The sequence below is a fragment of the Adiantum capillus-veneris genome, chromosome 10 (genome assembly GCF_014529385.1).
Source record: "Adiantum capillus-veneris isolate H3 chromosome 10, ASM1452938v2, whole genome shotgun sequence".
NCBI lineage: Eukaryota > Viridiplantae > Streptophyta > Polypodiopsida > Polypodiales > Pteridaceae > Adiantum > Adiantum capillus-veneris.
In genome coordinates, this window is record NC_140940.1 from 153909852 (window position 1) to 153919470 (window position 9619).

Here is a 9619-nt window from a genome sequence, read left to right on the forward strand (position 1 = left end):
CCCTAGGTTGGAGGGAAGGGTACCTTCCGCCTTGGGCTCATCTTCATCTCCATCTACGTATTCCCCGCTGGATAAAAGATCGACACTATCGACATTGCCCACGCCTTCAACGTGGTCAACTGTCTCGCAGCCTCCCCGTTCTCATCCTTCCTTGTCCTCCTTAAACCCCGGCCAAGGACCAGTCTTCATCAGGTACCGCATTGAACTTGTTATTTTGTTCTTCCTTATGGGTTCCCCATGACCCAGCCTTAGCCCTTGCACTACTCTCCCTATAGATCTCCTCCTAATAACAACGTCGCGATATCCTTGCAACCTTATAACGTCGTCTAGCGCATCCCCAAATCGGTTAAATGGTATAGGTTCTATCCCATTTGCATCCACATAGAGGATATAATCCTCGTTAGAGACTCGGGAATAGGGAGGCGAATATGGAGGAGATACAGCCGAGTTCGACCTCGAACTGGACGTCCACATAGGGGCGTTACTGGCCGATCGGTTTAAGGATATCTGGGCCTACCTGCTTCCAGACGAGCAGTGGTATGAGTATAAAAATCAAAGGTGGGATAGTCCGCCCGGATGGGCTTACGAGATTCTAAATAAGATAGAGGAGGAAATGAAGGGAATGGGGGCCGCGTTCACACGACCTCAAAGGAAGAGAATGAGCTCCCAACATCTTCTTAAATCAGTAGAGGAGCGCCTGCGCCGGCTCCTTAAGCGGGCCGGAACGGTTGATTCAGGGCTCCCCTTTCTCAACGGAGTACTCGTCCCTCACGAGTTTGGGCCGCTGTTACACCCGCCCAGTCCCTTGTGGGTCTGCACGAGCTATGCGGGTATTGAGCTGGATATGTGTACACCAATGACCCCCGTCCAGAAAAGCTTCCTCCTTACCCTGATGAAGAGACGTCCTAAAGTTAAACTTGTTGAGAGCCTTCTTGAGGCTAGTCTTTACATTAGATACCCGCGAGTAGTTTAGTCTCTTTCTGTGGGGGCCCGGGGCCACGACCCTAACAGCACTGTTGGAGCACATACTAGGGGAGAGGTGCGAGAGCCTGATAGCAAATAGATTTGAGCTGACACTTGTTGAAGGTAAGAACTTGCTGCTCTTTCCAAATGTTACTCGACAACCGAGTAATGCGGCTGCCAGCATATTAAAAAGGTTGCTCTCCAACGAGAGGGTAACTGTGGAGGCTAAAGGGAGGCCCACTATGTCCGTTAAGGCCGGCGCCCACTCTCTTTTTACGGCCGACTGGAGGTGGCCTGACATGGACCAATCTAGTGGGGGGAGGAGACGCTTCCTCTTTATACAGACACCCAGAACGGTTACGCGTCGCAATCCCTTTCTTATTGAAAGGCTCAAGGGGGATGCCAGCGCGCTAGTTAACTGGGCCTTGGGAATGCCGCCCGACAAGACCCGGATAGGTCATAGTGTGGAAGCCCTTAACGAGTCAACAGGAGGCGGGGCGGACTGCTCAGGGCTTATCGAGTGGGTGACGAAAAAAGTTAGATATGACCCAAGGGCCGAAATACCACTAGGAGCAAAGAAGGTGCCTATTCCCGGGTCTCTCTACGAGGATTATATCCTCTATGTGGATGCAAATGGGATAGAACATATACCATTTAACCAATTTGGGGATGCGCTAGATGACGTTATAAGGTCGCAAGGATATCGCGACGTTGTTATTAGGAGGAGATCTATAGGGAGAGTAGTGCAAGAGCTAAGGCTGGGTCATGGGGAACCCATAAGGAAGAACAAAATAACAGGTTCGATGCGGTACCTGATGAAGACTGATCCTTGGCCGGGGTTTAAGGAGGACAAGGAAGGATGGGAACGGGGAGGCTACGAGACAGTTGACCACGTTGAAGGCGTGGGCAATGTCGATAGTGTCGATCTTTTATCCAGCGGGGAATACGTAGACGAAGATGAAGATGAGCCCAAGGCGGAAGGTACCCTTCCCTCCAACCTAGGGCCAATCCTGGAGGAAGGACAAGCCGTGGAAGCTAAGGAGGGCGAGTATCCAGAGCTTAGAGAGGCCTATGGGAGAAAGGTACCCTGGACAGTATCCAGAGCTTAGAGAGGCCTATGGGGGAAAGGAGGTATGGACGGAGGACCAGATGGTTCAGTGGGCTGTATCTAGCATTAAGGTAAGGGAAGGTCTAAAGGAGTAGGTAGGGGGGCTCTATCTGCAGACAGAGAAAACCCCCCCCCACAAATGGGTTACGGACTGCCACCCTTATTGCCTAGTACTACCTTGGCCGGCTTGCCTTATTCTCTATCAGGCCAGTTGGGCTCTGGGTTATCAAGGTTGGCCGCCACCCCCTCTCGATACGAAGAGCTCGTTAATCTTCTCAATGAGGAGAGCAAGGCTATCACCAGCACGTGTTACCTACTCTTCCGCCTATTTAGCCCCGAAAATGGCCCCTATTTCAACCGTAAATGTCGCGTGCAACACCTCTTTGCCACCTCATATGCAGAGCTTCCCAGTTACTCGCGACTCGTTCCGAAGAACGGCTTTGGTGCAGCCAACCTAAGACGCAACATTAAGAGGGTCATTCCGCGGGTTATCGACAAGCTAGTTCTTCCCAGTGAGCTTACCGTGGAGGAGATCGACATGGTGGCATGCCACACAGGCATCTATGCGGGCCTCATGGGCCAGACTAAGGCACCTAACACGTGGGAGGCGTACCAGTCTGGGTCCTTTTGGTCCTTTGTTATGAACAAGTGGGGAGACGAGTGCCCCAAGCCCCTCCTTAAACGAATACTCTATGCTGGCCTAAATGGGGCCGGCTTGACTAGTCAGACAGGTGCCATCTAATTGAGCATTAAGAAGGCACACCAGACGTCCCTGTCCACCGACCTCATTGAATTTTAAAGAAAGGTATTGGGGCACCCCATACTACAAGAACTAGCCCATTAATTGATTGAACAAGACGACCAAGGTAGGGTTGGGAACAATGAACCCACGTGATAGTAGGTGGCGTTCGGAGTGGTCTAGGGCTGTTTTGGATGAGGTACGAATAGAAGAGAAAGACAACAGCGAGTAACGAAGGTGGCGTTCCGTCTGATACTGTTAAGCCCATACAAAAGGTGAATATAAGGTTGTTAGAGAGGGGGGGAGGTCGATAGTGTCGATAGTTTCAATACCCTTTAAGGGTTTCAAGAGACTTGGGGGGGGGGGGGGGGGGGGGGGAGTTAGGATTTGCGTTGTAATGGGATTTCGAGCCCTAGAAAGTACAAGCTGGTTTGTCTGAGCAAAGTGTCCATCGAGTGAAAGGCAGAAAGACGGCAGGAACGTCGAGTAAGGTAGACCAACCCGTCATTTTCTAGGCTTACGGTGTCAAGTGACACATCCCAACCCTATGTGTCCGTGGACAAGCTACACCATAGCAGGGTTCAATCAGTCAAGTCAAGTTAGATTAGAAGTGATCTGGCACTTTTGTGAGTCTATTCGTAGACTGTGCATATCCTCCGGTTGCACACAGCATGATCATCGGAATTCCCATCAAAATCCATTAGCATCAGTTAGGGAAATTTTCCAGTGCATTTAGCCTATTTTTCTATTTATTGGTTATTTTCACTTATTATTTTTAAGTGACTTTCCTACAAAAGTAGGTAGGGCAATTTTGCTACGTTTCTATATAAGCAAACCCAAGTTAGCACTAAATGGCAGAAGAGGCAGCAGGAGCTTCCCGCTCCACAGGAAACTTCTCAGCAGTACCCCCCCTCAGCATTAGACCATCGCCATCCTCTCCCATCCCCTTGGCGTTTTCTCTTCTAGCAGATCCTGGCGTGCCATTCCCAGTAACCATCGCCAGCACCCACCAGATCTTGGGGTTTTTCCATTAGCACCAAGGCAGCCAGTTCAGCCCATTCAAAAACGCCAGCAAGCCAGATCCTTCCAGCGTTTTTGTTCAGCTTTAGGAACTTTTTCACACCAGCGTTTTTCAGCATGGATATGCCTGCATAACCAGCGTTTTTCCAGCCTGATACATCAGCCCTTGCAGCGTTTTCAGCAGGTGCAAATCTGCCCTAAACGCAGCCAAGAAAATACAGCAGATCAGCGTTTTGTGTCTTCAGCAAGATCCCCGACAAAGCCTTCAAAATCAGCCCCGTAACATGCAAGAAAACAGTCATTTTCAGCCTTGAACAGTCCAACAAATCAGCATCAAGAAGAGCCCAGATTTCAGCCCAAGTCGCCGTCGTCCTCATCGGCATAGTCTCATTGCATTTGCATTGTACGCATTTGTGAAATCAAGTAGACCACTCTCGCCGACGAGAGTGGGGCCTTCGGAGGAGGGTTTTACAACCTCTCGGGTGTCGTATCTCTTCTCTCTCCTTCTCTCAGTCTCATTCACTTGCACGCACAATCCACTCACTTTGTTCGTGACCACAGCACTCTACAAGACGGAAAGCTCTCTCTTTCCCTAAAGAACTAAAAGGAACCTTGAGCAGTAAAGATCACTAATCTTGAGAAAATACAACATTCATTCCGCTGCACCTAACATTGGTATCAGAGTTTTGGAAGTGTTCTGCATTACTCAAGGAAAGAACCACAAGAACCACAAGAATTTTTTTCGCTTGTTGCGATCGCACGAACCCAAGTTTACTTGGACGTGGCGATTCCTAATCGTGTTTTGTTGAAGAGTGACAGGAATCCCAAGAAAGAAGGGCTTGTCCAGCCTCCCCTTGTGTCTCTTTTCACTCATTGAGAGCGGACCGTGCACTTAGCGGCCGGCCAATCGACGTGAGGTGGGAAAAAGCAACCTTGGTGTGAGCGCAAGGCCGCCAAGGGGTGCGCCCGCAGAAAAGGGTAGAACTCGGGTGAAGAGAAGATCCTTCTCCAACGCGATTTGCAAGCAAAAGAAACCCTCAAGAGCCTCAAGAACCCAAGATTCTCACGAATCAAGGACCTCAAGAACCTCAAGACCCTCAAGAACCAAGTTCCTCGCGAGCTCAAGACCCCAAGATCATAGTGCATGGTCGTCACCCGAAGCGGCATGGATACTTTGCCTTCAGGTGATGAGCATGAGAGAGGCGACGAAGGATTCTCCCCACCAGGAGGTTTTTCCAACCCTCCCCCTTCGCCATCTACGCCAGACCTTATGGAGGCAATGATGAAGCAAATGATGGCCATGATGGATCGACAGGACGATAAGCGCCTTGCTCAGGAGCGTGGGCGCATTGCTCTTGTCGCAAAACAAGAAGAAAATCGACTTGCTTTCGAACGCGAGCGCGATGAACGCGAGTTTCAAAGGGAGATTCGTCATCAAGAGTTTATTTCCCACATCCTAGCCTCGAAGACCGAACCACCCAAAGATCATGGAAGTTCGTCAAGTGGCACAAGCCACGACGCGGATTCCAATCATCCAGTTACAGAAAAGTTGACTTTCAGTAAGTATGACGGTAAGATGGATGCTACAGTGATTCATTCTTGGTTGCATCAATTTAATGCTTATTTTGCGACAACTAAGAAGACAAGCAACAGCAAAGTTTTGACGACAGCTATGTACCTTGCCGGTGATGCCATTAATTGGTACCACGCATGGCAAGAGGCACAGCTAGCCGCGCACCTAGAGGTAGCCGACGATTTCACGCCCCTCTCCTTAGTTGGTCTGATTTCCAAGACAAGCTCAAGGCGCGGTTTATGCCACCTCAGTACCTTGCACGATTGAAGGACGATTGGCGAGCTCTCAAGCAAAATGGTATGCCGGTCATGTCTTTTTCTAATCGTGTTTTGCAGCTAGGTACCCAATTACGCATGTCGGATGATGAGCGCAAAGAGGCTTTTCTCTTTGGATTGGACGAGTATATTAAGTACGATGTCGAGGTATTCCATCCAATCGATCTCAACAAGGCGGTAGAGATTGCTCTCGCACAGGAGATGAAGCACAACAAAGGAAAGCCTAAGGAGAACAAGACTTCCACAAATACCTCGCACACTCCTCAGAACGGTAAGAATGATAACTCTTCTAACCAATCTACCAACAGTCTCTCATCAAAGAATTCTTCCAATGAATCTAAGGGTAAGGCTAACACAATTGCTAAACCTAAGCTTACTCCAGATGAAAAGGTAGCACAAGGAATTGTAGGAGGTTACATCACTTCGGAAGAACAAAGCACGTATTCTAAAGAAGCTCGTTGTTTTCATTGTCACATTAAGGGTCACATAAAAAGAACATGTCCTAAGCTTGAATCGAATGAATCTAAAGAACCCACAGCACCCACTACGTCTGTCAATGCAATGAATGATAACACGATTGTGCCCAAAGTTTCTCAAGACCCTCCCATTGGGATTCTCTAATTAAATGTTATGCTCGTACATCAGGCCACCGTTTTGTCATATTGTTTGACCCAGGTAGTATGCATGATGTGATTGGCCTATTTAACTTGAGAGTAGCGGAAATTAATGAGAGTACTTTTGAGAAATAACTTTGTGAGCATAACGAGTGAACATAATTGAAGATAGCAACATAATCATAGCAATTAGTTAACTTGGCATGAACAATACTTTTGCAAGAGAGAGAATTTAGAGAACATGACAACAGTTGAGGACCGGATTTATGTGGAGCCGGTCCCCCCTCCAATAGGCATTTGTATTATGATTTCTCCCATTAAGAGAGACTTGTTACAATACAATCTTTGTGTTCCTTGTGACCTGGGTGATGCAATGAAGATGGAAAGCTTCATGCATCACAAACATAACATAAACTTGAAGAAAGCTTTAGCTATCCCAAGCCTCAGTCCCAAGACCTCAAACACCTTCGAAGGTGGAGAGAGCTAGCAGGGAATGAGGGTAGGGAAGAGGAAGAAGAAACATTTCGTAGGAGAAAGAATTAGTTCCTCACTTATCATAACTCTTGTTGCTAGCATACATAATAGCATAGTAATGAAGAAGAAGGAGATGGCAAGCTTAAGCATTGAAGCATGGCTCTTGGTTGGATTTGCACTCCATAGCCAAGAGTGTTGGTCTAGGCTCTCAACCTCTACTTGCTTGGAGAGGGAGCTCTTGCACTTTGCGTAGCACACAATGAGAGTGTTTGTGAGTGTGTGTGGGTGAGTATACCCCCTAAGCAACCCCCTAGCTTGCTTGGGTCGACCCCCCCTTGTAGCTCATGCTTGAAGCTCATTGGACTCCTCTAGGCCTAGCCAATCATAAGCAGGAGGCATTACAAGCAGTAGGGGTAGCCTTGAGACAAGTGTACCTCTTTCCCCTTTGAGAGAGAGGGCTAGATAAATGCTAAATCAATTAATTAAATCTCCTAAATTACTATTGGACCCCTTGGGTGGCCAACCAATAGGCTTCAGGCATCTCATGAAGGTAACATAGGTAGGGGCTTGACATGTGTCCCTACTGCCTCTTCAAGCTTGGGCCTTCCTTGTGTGTGTGAGTGTGTGTTCTCTCTCTATCCCCTAGGAAAAGGGCTCGCCCCCCCTCTTGTAGGGATACTTTTGACTTTTGGTGCTCAAGCACCTTAGTCATCAAGCATGACAATGCACTTGAACTAGGGGTGTTCCCACAAGCATCTCAGGCAAGCATGTCAAAGCACCTCGAGCACCTTAATCAAGTAGCAAGTCAAGCACCTCAAGCATGTAGCAAGTCAAGCACCTTAATCAAGCACGACAAGCACCTTGAGCTTGGGCCGGGTTCCCGCCTGAAGCTCAGCCCTAGCTTACCTAAGGTCAAAGGACTTTTACACACATTATTGGAGGTCTTCAATGAAGCTAACCCTAAGGTCTTATGCTCCATTGGTTAGCCTTGCTCTTTGATAGACCATCTCTCATTTGGGCCCCTTCACCATTGGCCCCGTGTTGAGATAGATCTATAAGCACATATCTATATCTTAATACTTGTTCCCATTTATTCTCCCACATTAAGTGATCAATTTAATATGAGAAAATCATTTGGGTTGGTTAGATATTAGATTTTATGACATTACCTCTCTGTTGAAATCATAGTCGTCCTCGACTATGAGGTAGAAGAGATAAAGCCTTAGTCATTAGTCAATCTTACTTAGCGGGTAGAGGATCCCTTTTTACCCTACGACATCTTTCCAAGATGAATGACTAATCCATTTGGTGCTTGGGAGACATAGTTGCCGCAAGCATGTCTGCTCTTTAGTCCATTTCATTCTCCCAAAGTAGAGTGACAAATTCTACTTGGTGTTTGAGAGACGTCGTCATCACAAACATGATTCTAAGCATGCATACTAGTTAAATTTATGCACAATTAAAAAGAGGACTAGTCTTATAAGACAAAAACATGAGTCATTTAAAAGAAATTTGTACATTTGCTTACTCTAATGTAGCATTGTAAGCATTGACAAGGTTCATACTATCCTTAAGCTGTACTCCTTGCATCCATCTAGCATCTTCAAAAGGATAATTTTTGAACTTAATAAGATACCGTCGGATAATCTTACCATGTCGTAGTACCTTGTCTTCATACCGAAGGACAGCTTCGGGTTGTAGCACCTATTCTTGGTCTTCAACTTCGGGAGGGTCTTCAATGATTGGTTCAGTTGGTGGCTCTCCTTTGTAGGGCTTAAGTAGGCTTACATGAAAGGCATTGTGTATGAGCCAATGGTTGGGCAACTTGAGTTGATAAGCCGTCTCATTGATGGGCTTCAAGATTTGGAAAGGACCATAGTATCTTTTTGCTAGTTTAGCATAATACTTTTGATGGCCCGTAGGATTTTTGCCCGTCGTTTGCCTTAATCGAGCCTTAGGAAACTTGAGTAAGACCCAATCATTTTCTTTGAACATTAAGGCTCTTTTGTGCTTATCAGAAGCAACTTTTTGCCTTTGTTAAGAGATGGATATAGCCTCCCTAATCTTTTGAAAAGATTCTTATAAGTCACGGCTATACTCATCGGCGGCGAAGATCTTCCCATGTACTTTGAGTAGCAAGGGACTTTTAGGTCTTCCCTCAATGATCTCAAAAGGTGCTTTTCCCGTAGAGGTATGTACAGTATTATTGTAGGCATACTCTACAAGAGGTAAGTACTTTTCCCATTGTGAGCGTTGATCTACTTCGGTAACATAAGTCTTGAGTAGATCGAGTATCGTAAGATTGGCTATCTCACTTTGGCCATCCGTTTGTGGGTGGTAGGCCGAAGAGAAATTCAATCTTGTTCCTAGATTTTCAAAGAGACCTTTCCAGAAATTACTGGTCATTCTAGGATCTCTATCTGACACGATGGATGTGGGTAATCCATGGTGCTTGAAAATCTGAGATATGAAGAGAGTTGCCATTTGATGTGCCTTAATAGTCTTTTTGACAGGAATAAAATGTGCTTGCTTGCTAAACCTGTCGACTATCATCCATATTCCTGTATTCCCATGGATAGACTTGGGTAATCCAAATATGAAATCCATGGATATACTCTCCCATGGTGAATTTGGAATAGGCAATGGCTGGAGTAATCTAGGTGGCTTCCCTCTATCATACTTGGTCTTTTGGCATACTACACATTTTGATACATACTCTTGTATGTCCACTTTCATGGTAGGCCAATAGAAGTACGTCTCTACTCCTCGGAGAGTAGGTTGAATACCTCTATGCCCCGCATATGGAGGAGCATGGGATTCATACATAACTTTCTCACGAAGGGAATGGGTAAC

At 46.8% G+C, this 9619-nt stretch overlaps 1 pseudogene; it reads left to right on the forward strand.

Annotated features, from left to right (window-relative positions):
• Window positions 1-516: 516 nt before the first annotated feature.
• LOC147449897 (uncharacterized) lies at window positions 517-2166 on the forward strand (annotated as a pseudogene).
• Window positions 2167-9619: the final 7453 nt, after the last annotated feature.